This window comes from Coregonus clupeaformis, chromosome 12 (assembly GCF_020615455.1).
Source record: "Coregonus clupeaformis isolate EN_2021a chromosome 12, ASM2061545v1, whole genome shotgun sequence".
Taxonomy (NCBI): domain Eukaryota; kingdom Metazoa; phylum Chordata; class Actinopteri; order Salmoniformes; family Salmonidae; genus Coregonus; species Coregonus clupeaformis.
In genome coordinates this window covers 23,345,535-23,359,986 of record NC_059203.1, presented here as the reverse complement: position 1 = coordinate 23,359,986, position 14,452 = coordinate 23,345,535, and the positions used below count along the sequence as shown (strand labels likewise).

Below are 14,452 nucleotides of genomic sequence, written 5' to 3'. Positions count from 1 at the left end.
ACCCCAAAATCGTGTACAACATCAGATTTCATGTGGGTGGTGAAAGCCACAAAATGAACGACATACCCAATCTGAAAAAAACAGGGGTCTGTTCAGAAGTGTGCAACATTCACATAGGAATATGTTTTGTAGAACAGACGTGATGTTCCATCGTGTAGAATTAGGCATAACATCAGGTCTATTCTTTCTATTTCTATGTGCAACATGCTGAGCAGCCAAGGTGGAAAAATCTTCCTTTCTACCCTTGAGCAAGGCATTTAACCCCAGTGGTGTAAAGTACTTAAGTAAAAATACTTTAAAGTACTACTTAAGTCGTTTTTTGGAATATCCTTGGTGTCCAAGATGGCGTAGCAGTGCGGTCGTGTCCTCTTGTGTGTCCGTGTAAATAGCCTGTTTTTTTCTTTTTTTGCATTTTTGTTGTATATATTCCCCTATCACACTTTTCATCCTTCTACTAAATATACTTTCCTGCAACACGCCTCACTCAATGTGGAACGGATTCTATAATTGACTTACCTTTTATCTAGAATCTCCAGTTGAAACTAGCTAGCCAGCTAACTAGCCAGCTAACTAGCTACTTACTATTAGCCACCGTTAGCGGTTTTTCACCCAGAACATCGGATTTTCTGCCGGAATAACTGAATCACTGGACCTTAACACCGGATCGCAACCAGCTAAACACAACCGAATGGATGTTGCTGTTGGATAATCACCACTGCCCCCGAAGCAAGCACCAGTTAGCCTTGAGCTAGCCTCGAGCCAGGACCATATCCCGGCTATCTACCTCTCTGTCTCCAGGACGGGAGTAGCCAGCTAACTAGCTACTTGCTATTAGCCACCGTTAGCGGGGGGGTTTTTCACCATTGTCCGTGGCCTGCACTACCTACCAGCCAGCTCTAGCCTGGACTATTATCGGCCAGTCTGCACAGCGCGTTATCGACCCAGAACATATCGGATTTTCTGCCGGAATTACTGAATCACTGGACCTTTAACAACGGATCATTGCAACTAGCTAGCTGCTACCGAATGGATGTTGTGGTTGTCTAATCAGCCTTGAGCTAGCCTCGAGTCAGGCCCATCTCCCGGCTATCTACCTCTCTGTCAACTGGACGGGACCTCCTAGTGTCGACACGGAGCCCCGCCGATCCATCACGACTGGTCTGCCGACGTAATCGTCTGTGGTTTCAACAGGCTTCCCGTTGCGATGACCACGAAGATCCATCTGCTAGCCCCGGCCTGCTAGCACACCCAATTCAACAGCCGTGCTTCCTGATCGCCTGTGCTGTAGCACCAATTCGAACTGCTCTCGGACTCACATTGCTGCTCACTGGACCTTATGATCACTCAGCTGCACAGCTGATGCCTGCTGGACTGTTCCTTTACACGGTACCCTGTCCTGTTTTATCTGTTTAGCCTCAGCCCCAAACTTTATCGCCATTACCAGTTGTCTTAGCTCTCTCAAATAACACCTGTGATTGCTTTATGCCTCTCTCCCATGTCAATATGCCTTGCCTATTGCTGTTCCAGTTGGTTCTTATTATACAATTTCACTGTAGAGCCCCAAGACCCTCTCAAACTGCCTCAAATAGCTCATTTGTTCCACCCCCCATACACGCAGAGACCGGCTCAATCGGTGCCTCCAGTGATGCTCTCTTTCATTGTTACCCAACGCTTAGGTTTACCTCCACTGTACTCATATCCTTCCATATCCTTGTTGGTACATAATGCCCTGAATCTATTCTACAACGCCCGGAGAACTGCCCCCTTTATTCTCTGTACCCAACGCATTAGAAGACCAGTTCTTAAAGCCTTTAGCTGTATCCTTATTCTAGTCCTCCTCTGTTCCTCTGGTGATGTAGGCCCAGGCCCTGCAGCCCCCAGTATCACTTCTACTCCCCAGGCGCTATCATTTGTTGACTTCTGTAACCGTAAAAGCCTTGGCTTTTTGCATGTTAACATCAGAAGCCTCCTTCTTAAGTTTGAGTTATTCACTGCATTAGCACACTCCGCCAACCCTGATGTTCTAGCAGTGTCTGAATCCTGGCTTAGGAAGTTCAGAAATGTCCATCTACAACTACAACATTTTCCGTCTAGATAGAACTGCCAAAGGGGGTGGAGTTGCAATCTACTGTAGAGATAGCCTGCATAGCTCTATCATACTATCCAGCTCTGTGCCCAAACAGTTTGAGCTCCTACTTCTAAAACACCTTTCCAGAAATAAGTATCTCACTGTTGCCACTTGCTACAGACCCCCCTCAGCCCCCAGCTGTGCCCTGGACACCATATGTGAATTGATTGCCCCCCATCCTCCGAGTTCGTACTGCTTGGTGACCTAAACTGGGATATGCTTAACACCCTGGCCATCCTACAATCCAAACTAGATGCCATCAATCTCACACAAATTATCAAGGAACCTACCAGGTACAACCCTAAATCCGTAAACATGGGCACCCTCATAGATATCATCCTGACTAACTTCCCCTCTAAATACAGTGGGGAAAAAAAGTATTTAGTCAGCCACCAATTGTGCAAGTTCTCCCACTTAAAAAGATGATAGAGGCCTGTAATTTTCATCATAGGTACACGTCAACTATGACAGACAAATTGAGAAAAAAAAATCCAGAAAATCGCATTGTAGGATTTTTAATGAATTTATTTGCAAATTATGGTGGAAAATAAGTATTTGGTCACCTACAAACAAGCAAGATATCTGGCTCTCACAGACCTGTAACTTCTTCTTTAAGAGGCTCCTCTGTCCTCCACTCGTTACCTGTATTAATGGCACCTGTTTGAACTTGTTATCAGTATAAAAGACACCTGTCCACAACCTCAAACAGTCACACTCCAAACTCCACTATGGCCAAGACCAAAGAGCTGTCAAAGGACACCAGAAACAAAATTGTAGACCTGCACCAGGCTGGGAAGACTGAATCTGCAATAGGTAAGCAGCTTGGTTTGAAGAAATCAACTGTGGGAGCAATTATTAGGAAATGGAAGACATACAAGACCTCCCTCGATCTGGGGCTCCATGCAAGATCTCACCCCGTGGGGTCAAAATGATCACAAGAACGGTGAGCAAAAATCCCAGAACCACACGGGGGGACCTAGTGAATGACCTGCAGAGAGCTGGGACCAAAGTAACAAAGCCTACCATCAGTAACACACTACGCCGCAAGGGACACAAATCCTGCAGTGCCAGACGTGTCCCCCTGCTTAAGCCAGCATGTCCAGGCCCGTCTGAAGTTTGCTAGAGTGCATTTGGATGATCCAGAAGAGGATTGGGAGAATGTCATATGGTCAGATAAAACCAAAATATAACTTTTTGGTAAAAACTCAACTCGTCGTGTTTGGAGGACAAAGAATGCTGAGTTGCATCCAAAGAACACCATACCTACTGTGAAGCATGGGGGTGGAAACATCATGCTTTGGGGCTGTTTTTCTGCAAAGGGACCAGGACGACTGATCCGTGTAAAGGAAAGAATGAATGGGGCCATGTATCATGAGATTTTGAGTGAAAACCTCCTTCCATCAGCAAGGGCATTGAACATGAAACGTGGCTTGGTCTTTCAGCATGACAATGATCCCAAACACACGGCCCGGGCAACGAAGGAGTGGCTTCGTAAGAAACATTTCAAGGTCCTGGAGTGGCCTAGCCAGTCTCCAGATCTCAACCCCATAGAAAATCTTTGGAGGGAGTTGAAAGTCCATGTTGCCCAGCGACAGCCCCAAAACATCACTGCTCTAGAGGAGATCTGCATGGGGGAATGGGCCAAAATACCAGCAACAGTATGTGAAAACCTTGTGAAGACTTACAGAAAACGTTTGACCTGTGTCATTTCCAACAAAGGGTATACAACAAAGTATTGAGAAACTTTTGTTATTGACCAAATACTTATTTTCCACCATAATTTTCTAATAAATTCATTAAAAATCCTACAATGTGATTTTCTGGATTTTTTTTTCTCATTTTGTCTGTCATAGTTGACGTGTACCTATGATGAAAATTACAGGCCTCTCTCATCTTTTTAAGTGGGAGAACTTAAACAATTGGTGGCTGACTAAATACTTTTTTTCCCCACTGTACACCTCCGCTGTCTTCAACATGGATCTCAGCGATCACTGCCTTATTGCCTGCGTCCGTAACGGGTCCGCGGTCAAACGACCACCCCTCATCACTGTCAAACGCTCCCTAAAACACTTTAGCGAGCAGGCCTTCCTAATTGACATGGCCCAGGTATCCTGGATGGATATCGATCTCATTCCATCAGTAGAGGATGCCTGGTTGTTCTTTAAAAAGTGCTTTCCTCTCAATCTTAAATCAGCATGCCCCATTCAAAAAATTCAGAACTAAGAACAGATATAGCCCCTGGTTCTCCTCAGACTTGACTGCCCTTGACCAGCACAAAAACATCCTGTGGCGTACTGCATTAGCATCGAATAGCCCCCGCGATATGCAACTTTTCAGGGAAGTTAGGAACCAATATACACAAGCAGTTTGAAAAAGCTAGCCTTTGCTTTCCTAACAGAAATGTGCATCCTGTAGCACTAACTCCAAAATGTTTTGGGACACTGTAAAGTCCATGGAGAATAAGAGCACCTCCTCCCAGCTGCCCACTGCACTGAGGCTAGGAAACACTATCACCACCGATAAATCTACAATATTCGAGAATTTCAACAAGCATTTTGCTACGGCTGGCCATGCTTTCCACCTGGCTACCACTACCCCGGCCACCAGCTCTGCAACTTGCCCATGCCCCACCCCCCCCCCCCCCCGCTTCTCCTTCACACAAATTCAGACAGCTGATGTTCTGAAAGAGCTGCAAAATCTGGACCCCTACAAATCATCTGGGCTAGACAATCTGGACCCTTTCTTTCTAAAATTAGCAGCCGAAATTGTCGCAACCCCTATTACTAGCCTTTTCAACCTCTCTTTCGTAACGTCTGAGATTCCCAAAGATTGGAAAGCTGCAGCGGTCTTCCCCCTCTACACTCTAGATCCAAACTGTTACAGACCTATATTCATCCTGCCCTGCCTTTCGAACGTTTTTGAAAGCCAAGTTAACAAACAGATCACCGACCATTTCGAATCCCACCGTACCTTCTCCGCTATGCAATCCGGTTTCCGAGCTGGTCATGGGTGCACCTCAGCCACGCTCAAGGTCCTAAACGATATTATAACCGCGATCGATAATAGACAGTACTGTGCAGCCCTCTTCATCGACCTGGCCAAGGCTTTCGACTCTGTCAACCACCGCATTCTTATTGGCAGACTAAATAGCCTTGGTTTCTCAAATGACTGCCTCGCCTGGTTCACCAACTACTTCTCAGATAGAGTTCAATGTGTCAAATCGGAGGGCCTGTTGTCTGGACCTATGGCAGTCTCTATGGGGGTGCCACAGGGTTCAATTCTCGGGCCGACTCTTTTCTCTGTGTATATCAATGATGTCGCTCTTGCTGCTGGTGACTCTCAGATCCACCTCTACGCAGACGACACCATTTTGTTTATCTGGCCCTTCATTGGACACTGGGTTAACAAACCTTCAAATGAGCTTCAATGCCATACAACACTCCTTCAGTAGCCTCCGACTGCTCTTAAACAATAGTAAAACTAAATGCATGCTCTTCAATCGAACACTGCTGGCACCCGCCCACCCGACTAGAATCACTACTCTCGGCGGGTCTGACCTAGAGTATGTGGACAACTACAAATACCTAGGTGTCTGGTTAGACTGTAAACTATCCGTCCAGACTCACATTAAGCATCTCCAATCCAAAGTTAAATCTAGAATCGGCTTCCTATTTCGTAACAAAGCCGCCTCCACTCATGCTGCCAAACATGCCCTCGTTAAACTGACTATCCTACTGATCCTTGACTTCGGCGATGTAATTTGCAAAATAGCCTCCAACACTCTACTCAGCAAATTGGATGTAGTCTATCACAGTGCCATCCGTTTTGTCACCAAAGCACCATATACTACCCACCACTGTGACCTGTACGCTCTTGTTGGCTGATCCTCACTACATGTTCGTCGTCAAACCCACTGGCTCCAGGTCATCTATAAATCACTGCTAGGCAAATCCCCGCCTTATCTTAGCTCATTAGTCACCATAGCAACACCCACCCGTAGTATGCACTCCAGCAGGTATATCTCACTGGTCATCCCCAAAGCAAACACCTCCTTTGGCCGCCATTCCTTCCAGTTCTCTGCTGCCAATGACTGGAACGAACTGCAAAAATCTCTGAAGCTGGAGACTTTTATCTCCCTCACTAACTTTTAAGCATCAGTTGTCAGAGCACCTTACCAATCACTGCACCTTTACACAGCCCATCTGAAATTAGCCCACCCAACTACTTCATCCCCATATTGTTATTTATTTTGCTCATTTGCACCCCAGTATCACTATTTGCACATCATCGCTTGCATATCTATCATTCCAGTGTTAATACTATTGTAATTATTTTGCACTATAGCCTATTTATTGCCTTACCTCCATAACTTGCTACATTTGCACACACTGTATATATATTTTCTGTTGTATTTTTGACTTTATGTTTTTTTACCCCATATGTAACTCTGTGTTGTTTTTATCGCACTGCTTTGCTTTATCTTGGCCAGGTCGCAGTTGTAAATGAGAACTTGTTCTCAACTGGCTTACCTGGTTAAATAAAGGTGAAATAAAAATAAATAAAAATAAATCTGTACTTTACCATTTATATTTTTGACAAATTTTACTTCTACTTCACTATATTCGTAAATAAAATAAAATGTACTTTTTACTCCATACATTTTCACTGACACCCAAAAGTACTCGTTACATTTCGAATGCTTAGCAGGACAGGACAATGGTCAATTTCACGCACTTGTCAAAAGTGTTGGAGTGTGCCCCTGGCTATCCGTCAAAGAAATATATAAAAAGATTGTGCCATCTGATTTGTTTAATAAGGAATTTGAAATTATTTATCATTTTACTTTTGATACTTAAGTATATTTCAGCAAATACATTTACTTTTGATATTTAAGTATATTTAAAACCAAATACTTTTAGACTTTTACTCAAGTAGTATTTTAATGGATGACTATAACGTTTACTTGAGTCATTTTCTATTAAGGTATCTTTACTTTTACTCAAGTATGACAATTGGATACTTTTTCCACCACCGTTTAACCCCAAACAACTGCTCCTTGGGCGCTGATGACGTGGACATCAATTAAGGCAGCCACCCGCACCTCTGATTCAGCAAGGTTGGGTTAAATGCGGAAGACACATTTCGGTTGAATACATTCAGTTGTGCAACTGACTAGGTATCCTCTTTCCCTTCCATTTCCCACTTACGTGTTAGGCCGTAAATCTGACCACAACGTTCCATTTGGAGTGAGTGGTGAAAGCAATAAAATAAGACATACACATATGCAACATTCTGAACGTTTCAACTCCGTTGAATACACCCCAGGCCCAGTCAGTCGATCCGGCAGCACCAACTAACTGGTCGACAGTAAAGAAGGGCTTAGCATGCGACCGAGTGACTCATCCTCTCCACTTCTGATTTCTTCATTCAAATGACTGAAATAACATGCATGCGTCACAACCATAATGATGCATAATTATCTATGGCCAAGACTAAGGAATGGTATCCGGAAGCATATTAGGAACTGTATCCGGATCAGTTGGATGTAATCAAAGATGATCTGGGCCCGTATTGAAAAACAGTCAGAGTAGAAGCGCTGATCTAGGATCTGGTCCTCCCTGTCCCTATAGCCTAATTTAATGAATTATATTCTAAAAGACTGATCCTAGATTAGCACTCTGCTCTGATACTTTGGGCTCTGGAGGACATGGGACTCACGGGACAGCTGACCCTAGACCAGCACTTAAACGCTGTTCATTACCAGCAACTGGGACTGTGAGAACCAATAATTTATTACATTATGTAAGCCATATTACTATAGAGCCTAATTATCGTACTGAATTACTGAACAACTACCTACTACATTATTCAACAACACCAGGTACTGGTAGTGTTTGTAAGAGGGAATTCTACTCTTGGAGGAAGTAAAGGGATCGTTCATCCCAAAAAAAATTATGAATCTTCGATTTTTTCATACCTCAAGAAAAGGTCCAGAAATTCCAAAATGAATTAGAAAGTTTGACACATTCTAATTAGATTAAATTAGAGATGGGCCAACCTTTCACATTTCTTTTGTTTTCATTTCTCCTAATACATATAGCAGGATCATATAGGCCTACACAACAGATGGCAAGGAACAGGTTAAGCATTCAGCTACACCCAGGACCACTTTTGTAAACATCTGACAAACTTTGACTAACTGGCAAACTATCCCTTTAAAACTCATGCAATCCCTTAAAAAAATGGTCAACTAATAGGCTTTAGGCTAGGTGCTGGATGAATGCTAAAACTGAAAAGTAATATATCAAACACCTGAAGGCATTCAGTGAAACGGTACATTCCCTCCCACAATTCCATCCAATTTAACACAGTCAATAAATCAGGAGTGCATGGTGGTTTGAATCTTGTACGGAGGGGTCTACATTTCCAAACATTGCTGTATCTTCTACCCATTGGCCGTTGCAAGCTCCTATTGCAAAGAGGAGAGTGGTGCAGTTGTGGGCATGCCAAAAAACTGACCAACCCAATACAAAATACCTCCTTTCCTTGTCTCCTTATTGTTACTGACCATATAAAAGTGGACAGGTAAAGAGAAACTAGCCATTGGTTTCACCTATCCAGTCATTTCAGGATTGTGGTCAAGCAGTAAAGGAGACAAGGAAGGGGCCACGCAAAAGGTTTGAAACCCACCCTAGAGGTTAGATCCACTTCCACGAACGTCAATAGAAGCTGAGAACGAGCGAGGCCGGGCATTCCACAAACCTGATTAGGTGGTGATGTTAGAAACCTAGCATTACCGCTAACTAAAGGGTCATTATGGAATATCCTAATAGAGGGAGGAGGAGAAGAAGGGAAGGAAAGGGGAAGAGGAAAAGGATGCAGACAGGATTTTCTAAAAGTGATAATTTGCCTTTAAGGGAAAATTGCAGAATTAGGTTGCTGTTAAACATTCTGATTGGTTTCATCCTTCCAACTAAAAGTATCAATACAACATATCACTTTACATTTGTATTTTGGGAGAAATGTATATTTTATCAGAATTTGTGATGTCGAAAAGCGTTTGGAAAATGACGTCAAGAGAAGAACACACGAGTGAAGGCACTGTCAACATAAAACAGTAAAGACCCACATCATACCAAGTCCTCAATGCTTTTGTAAAAATATTTTGGCAATCTGATTGGTTTCATCCTTCCAACTAAAAGTCTCAATACAACATGTGATTTCTTTATTCTGTATCAGCTAAAAATATTTGTATCACTTATACAGCGCACAGGCTTTTAGCATGGCCCCTTTTACACCCCTGCTGGCTTACCCATAGAAGCCTTTAAACACATCACTTATTAGCAGTTCAGCACATCAGCATTTCTCATACTGTTACACAAAATCAAGAAAAACCTTTCCCATCATAGAAGACATTGAACGTCTAACCAATCTGGCTAAAACTCTGTTGTTGGCCGATGGTAGCTATAGCTAGCCACATGCTAACCTGAATGCTAATGTTACTAGCAGCAGTAATAGTAAATCCAGGTATAATGGCTAAAACAAACATTGGCTACCACGATATCCTGCAAGTTATATTGGCAAATAAAGATCAGGCAGTTCAACTAAAATAAAGACATACCATGAAATAAACAATTACATTAATCCGATTTGTATTTGACCATTCATTTCTGCAAAACGTGCAATGTTGATGGAGTTGATGTAGCTTGCTAGCTAGCTTATTGCATCCCCAAACACCATGCTAGATCCGAGTGGGCCAGTTCGTTTTGCATGGCCCGTTGTCCTTAGATAGCTGGTCATCTACTAGCAACATAACATGACAAATCTCTTTGGGCACTTCAGTACCTACTTACCTTATTCACTCTATCACCGAAGCCACCAGCAGGCCGTTTATTTTTTCACGTCAAAGCCACAATGTATTGTTGGTACTGTATTTGAGTTTTTGATCAATGTAATTCAAAATGCGAAAATAGAAGTGTATAATTATTTTAACTTTTGAAAAAGTTTAGATGGAATGTAATTTGTGGTATCTTGCAGCCTTTCTTTTAACTAAAGAAAAAGGGGAAAAGGATGCAGAGAGGATTTTCTAAAAGTTATAATTTGCCCTAACTTTATAAGAAGGGGAGGGGGAAAGGATGCAAACAGGATTTTCTAAATGTGATCGTTTGCCTTAACTACTCACAGACAAGCAGGAAAGAGGAGGAGTAGACAAATTCATGGCATCATGTCTCAAGAATGTCAGCAATGAGCTTACGGACCACATCCCGACACACAAGAGTCAAGGCCGGAATTACATCCAGACCTATAACAAAGCTGGAAAAATTAGAGGGGACGGAATGCCGGTGGAGTGAGAGAGAAGGGGGCCTTCTCCAAAACGACGGAGCCCAATGAGCGGCTGGCTCCCTATCACATCACATGACGCAATACCAGAAATGGCTCGGAAATCGCTACCGACTGCCAAGATTTTCGCAAAAGGAAAGAGAGCGAGAGAGCGACAGAACGAGAGAGAGAGAGAGAGAGAGAAAAACACAAGGCAATGTGTTTTACTGCCTACTCTGGCTGGGTCACTACGAGTACAGAACAGACATAAAACAAATTAGACCTGGAATGACCCTCTCCATGGAAAGAGAGAGGTAAAGAGAGAGAGAGTGAGAGAGGTATAGAGAGAGAGGTAGAGAGAGAGAGGTAGAGAGAGAGAGAGAGAGAGAGAGAGAGAGAGAGAGGTAGAGAAATTAGCAACTTTACAAGGCAAAGAGAAGTGATGGGAGGAGGGGGAGAAACTGAGGAGAAAAAAAGAGTCAGAAACAGAAGCATACAGAGAGGAAATAAGGGATAGAAGTGTCAGAAAGAGGGATAGGGGATGCAGTAAAGAAACCCTAAAAAGACAATGATCGACTGATGGGGGGAAAAGAGAGAAAAAGAACAATAGACAGAGAGAACCTAGAACAACAGAATAGGCCTGGATGGACACGAGTGAGTGAGTAACTGGCAGAGAAGACTAGTCCTGTCCTCTGATTTCACTCTCAATCCCCCTCTCCCTCCTTCATTTCCCTCTGTCATACTCCCTCCCATGTCCAATATCTGCAGTTTTAAAAGCTAATTTCCTGCAATTCTACACATTATTCCATTGTGCGAGGAGAAAATGTGCAGCCATTGTTCAGCCTATGGTTCACGCTCATGCCCGGTTAGTTACTGCTAGCTAGTGATAGTGATGCACAAGCTAGGCCTATTTGAAACATTGCCATCTTCTGGCAGCATTTACCCGCCAGATTCAGAAGCTCGAAAACCCCATTAGAAAAAAATGCTTGAAAACCCCATTAGATTTTTGCCCAAAGATTATTTATTTTAAAAATACTAAAACTAAACATAATTTATGTTTAATTTATTTTAGTTCATTTTCTAAGATAGTTATTCAAATGTTTTTTAAATTATTTTATTTTACTAAACTGTTTTCCCCCCAATTGTTTTAAATATTTTTTTATTTTTAGTTTACTATAATAACCTTGGTCTCCACACACACACCCCTCTCCAGAAACCACAGCGAGGGGAGAAAGGCAGGGGCAGCCTGCCCTTTTGCTGGGCCCCTCGGAGGAAGAGGCCCGCTTGCACACACACACACAAACACACACAACCCCCCCCCCCCCCACCCCACACACACACACAAACCCCCCCCCCTACCCCACACTCTGAACTAGCAAGGACAGGACCGGACAGACAACAGACATGTGGGTGACATGGGTGTGTAAGCACTTAGCTCTGGTACCAGTTACATAACCTCAACCCAACGGCAACATGTACTATGTCTCAATCACCTGCAGGTAATGATGCCGTAACACCATGCTGACTTTGTATCATCATTATGGACAAATACTAAAGCATCCTATTTCCACTAACTCACTCATACCAAACAAAGCCAGGTGGGTCTCTTCTTTTCTCAACCCACTGGTGGTCCCTGCATGCAACACGTTTCCAAGAAGTCGTATAATTCTACATGACTAATCCGGCTATACTTACACACAGTATACATTACCTGTGACGTGTCGAGTGCTGGAACCATCGATCACTGGACATTTCAACGTGGGCCCAGCACTAATGGAGGAACTTAACGCGTCATTACTCCCAACAACAACGTAACACGTGCCCTATAGACAGCATACGGTACACACCCACACAAAACCCCAGCTTACTGCGTCAAGTAAAGGGTAGCTCTATAGAAGGCCTAAAGTGTTACACGTGGGAGAAGAGGAGGCAACCAACTACAGTGGTCACGGAGGGGGTGGGCTGAATGACTGTACTGCTGTCGCAGGGTGGACAGAGAGCTAATAGACTGTACCAACACGACTGCTAACCCTCGTACACAACCTGCCATTGTTGTGGCAGTGACTGGCTGGAACGTGAGCCTGCATTACAATGCCCTTGGCTACTGTTCTAGGTTCAGCTCTGGTTGTCCAGCTTTTTGGCTTACGACCCCATTTTGATATCTGAAAATTCTTGGGACCCCAACCATGTGAAAAAAAAGATGTAATTAACAGCCAATGTTTACTTTTTTATTTGGGGCGATAGCAGTCAATTGAAAAATATTCGAACAGTATTTCCAATTGTCAACTCACTATCACATACTTTTAATGTGGGGCTACGACAGTCAATTGCAAATTAGTCTGACATAATTTATCTCACCTCCACTAATGAGATCGGTGTGCATGTCGCGTCAGAGCTTCTCAAAGTCAGGGGGCGTGGTTGACAGTGCGCACCTCATCTCTGCTGTCACATCCAACCTGGATCAATATTTGGTTTTAATGCAGACGAGAGCACTGATGGTGCTTTCAAAACAACTGGGTACTCTGAAAATTACGAGGTCAAATCATGACATCAGTGATCTTCAGGTCAGAAAGTCGGGACTCTAGAAAGAGGCCAGAGTTCCCGAGTTAGAATTCCGAGTTGAATGACCATTCATAATAGGTCCCAAAGTAGGGTTGGGCGTTATCCAGATTTTCGTATCCTTATACCGTCCTTCTCTCACACCGGGATTTACGGTATTACCGGCTTAGTACACAAGGGGGCACCAACCCCCGCAAAAAAGGCCATTGGCAGTCTATCACAAGAATGCTAACAAAATTAGCACAAGTAATAGCGAATTTCCATGGAGGCTGCTAGCTAAATATGTTAACGAGCGCAAACAAAAATAAACAAATTGCAAAGCCAGACAATCCAGCTCATAAAGTTATACATATATAGGTAGGGGCTACCGAATGTCATTTTTGGTGAGTTAGGACATTTACAAGCGAATGTGAACGAGAGACATTGTGCAAATGAACAAAGTTTTGAGGCAAGCTTGTCTGAAGGAAGAACAGTACTGGGTACACACTGTGTCTGTTTGGACTCTGGGAGTCGTTAGGACAATGGGCCTGCCTGCTCTGCTCGAAGGAGATAGAGGAGGAGCAGATGGGCCCAGAACTGAGAGAAAAAACCACATGGAAATCAAGCTGCAGTGGCAGCTGTACAGATAACTCATCCAAAGGTCTTTGACCTCTCAAACACAGCAGAAAGCTAACAAAATATGATGCCCCGTGACCTTATTAATTCAGCCACTTACTTAGATAACTAGCAGGTTAAACTTAGGGGTCGCGTTAACGTAGAATCCTTCATTCTTCACGCAGGAAAAAAAGATAAAACGCATCAAAAATATTTTGCTGCATTTTGTAAACGCAGATCTAAAACGCTTCTTATCGTAAATTCTGCTCAGCATCAGACACATTTTGTGATTCAGTTGCACTTCTCCACTCGGATGAGAATTCACAAACGGGCATCTATCAGCAGACAGCGCTCTGACTGATGTGGAGCTACTTTTCTCCAGTACTTTTCTCAGTGTAGCCAGCCTACATTTCTCCAGTAAAATGCAATGAATCTGTCATTCATTTTGACGTTTTTGCAGAGGAGATCTTAGTTTGGTGCAGTATTACTACCGACCTGTAGCACTCACGTCTGTAGCCATGAAATGCTTTGAAAGGCTGTTCTTGGCTCACATTAACACCATTATCCCAGAAACCCTAGACCCACAACAATTTGCATACCGCCCCAACAGATCCACAGATTATGCAATCTATATTGCACTCCACACTGCCCTTTCCCACCTGGACAAGATGAACACCTACGTGAGAATGCTATTCATTGACTACAGCTCAGCGTTCAACACCATAGTGCCCTCAAAGCTCATCACTAAGCTAAGGATCCTGGGACTAAACACCTCCCTCTGCATCTGGATCCTGGACTTCCTGACACGCCGCCCCCAGGTGGTAAGGGTAGGTAACAACACATCTGCCACGC

The 14,452-nt window shown here is 43.5% G+C and overlaps 1 protein-coding gene across 4 annotated transcripts in view; it reads right to left on the bottom strand.

Annotated features, from left to right (window-relative positions):
* Window positions 1-14,452, bottom strand: part of LOC121578020 (vitamin D3 receptor B-like) — a 120,189-nt gene that overhangs the window by 100,156 nt on the left and 5,581 nt on the right. Inside the window, exon 1 of one of the 4 annotated variants that reach the window (XM_041892063.2) lies at window positions 12,159-12,858. The exons of the other annotated variants lie outside the window; for them this stretch is intronic. The gene's annotated coding sequence lies outside the window, so the exon portion shown is untranslated. Of the gene's footprint in view, window positions 1-12,158; window positions 12,859-14,452 lie in introns of those variants that run through there. 4 annotated transcript variants of the gene reach the window in all.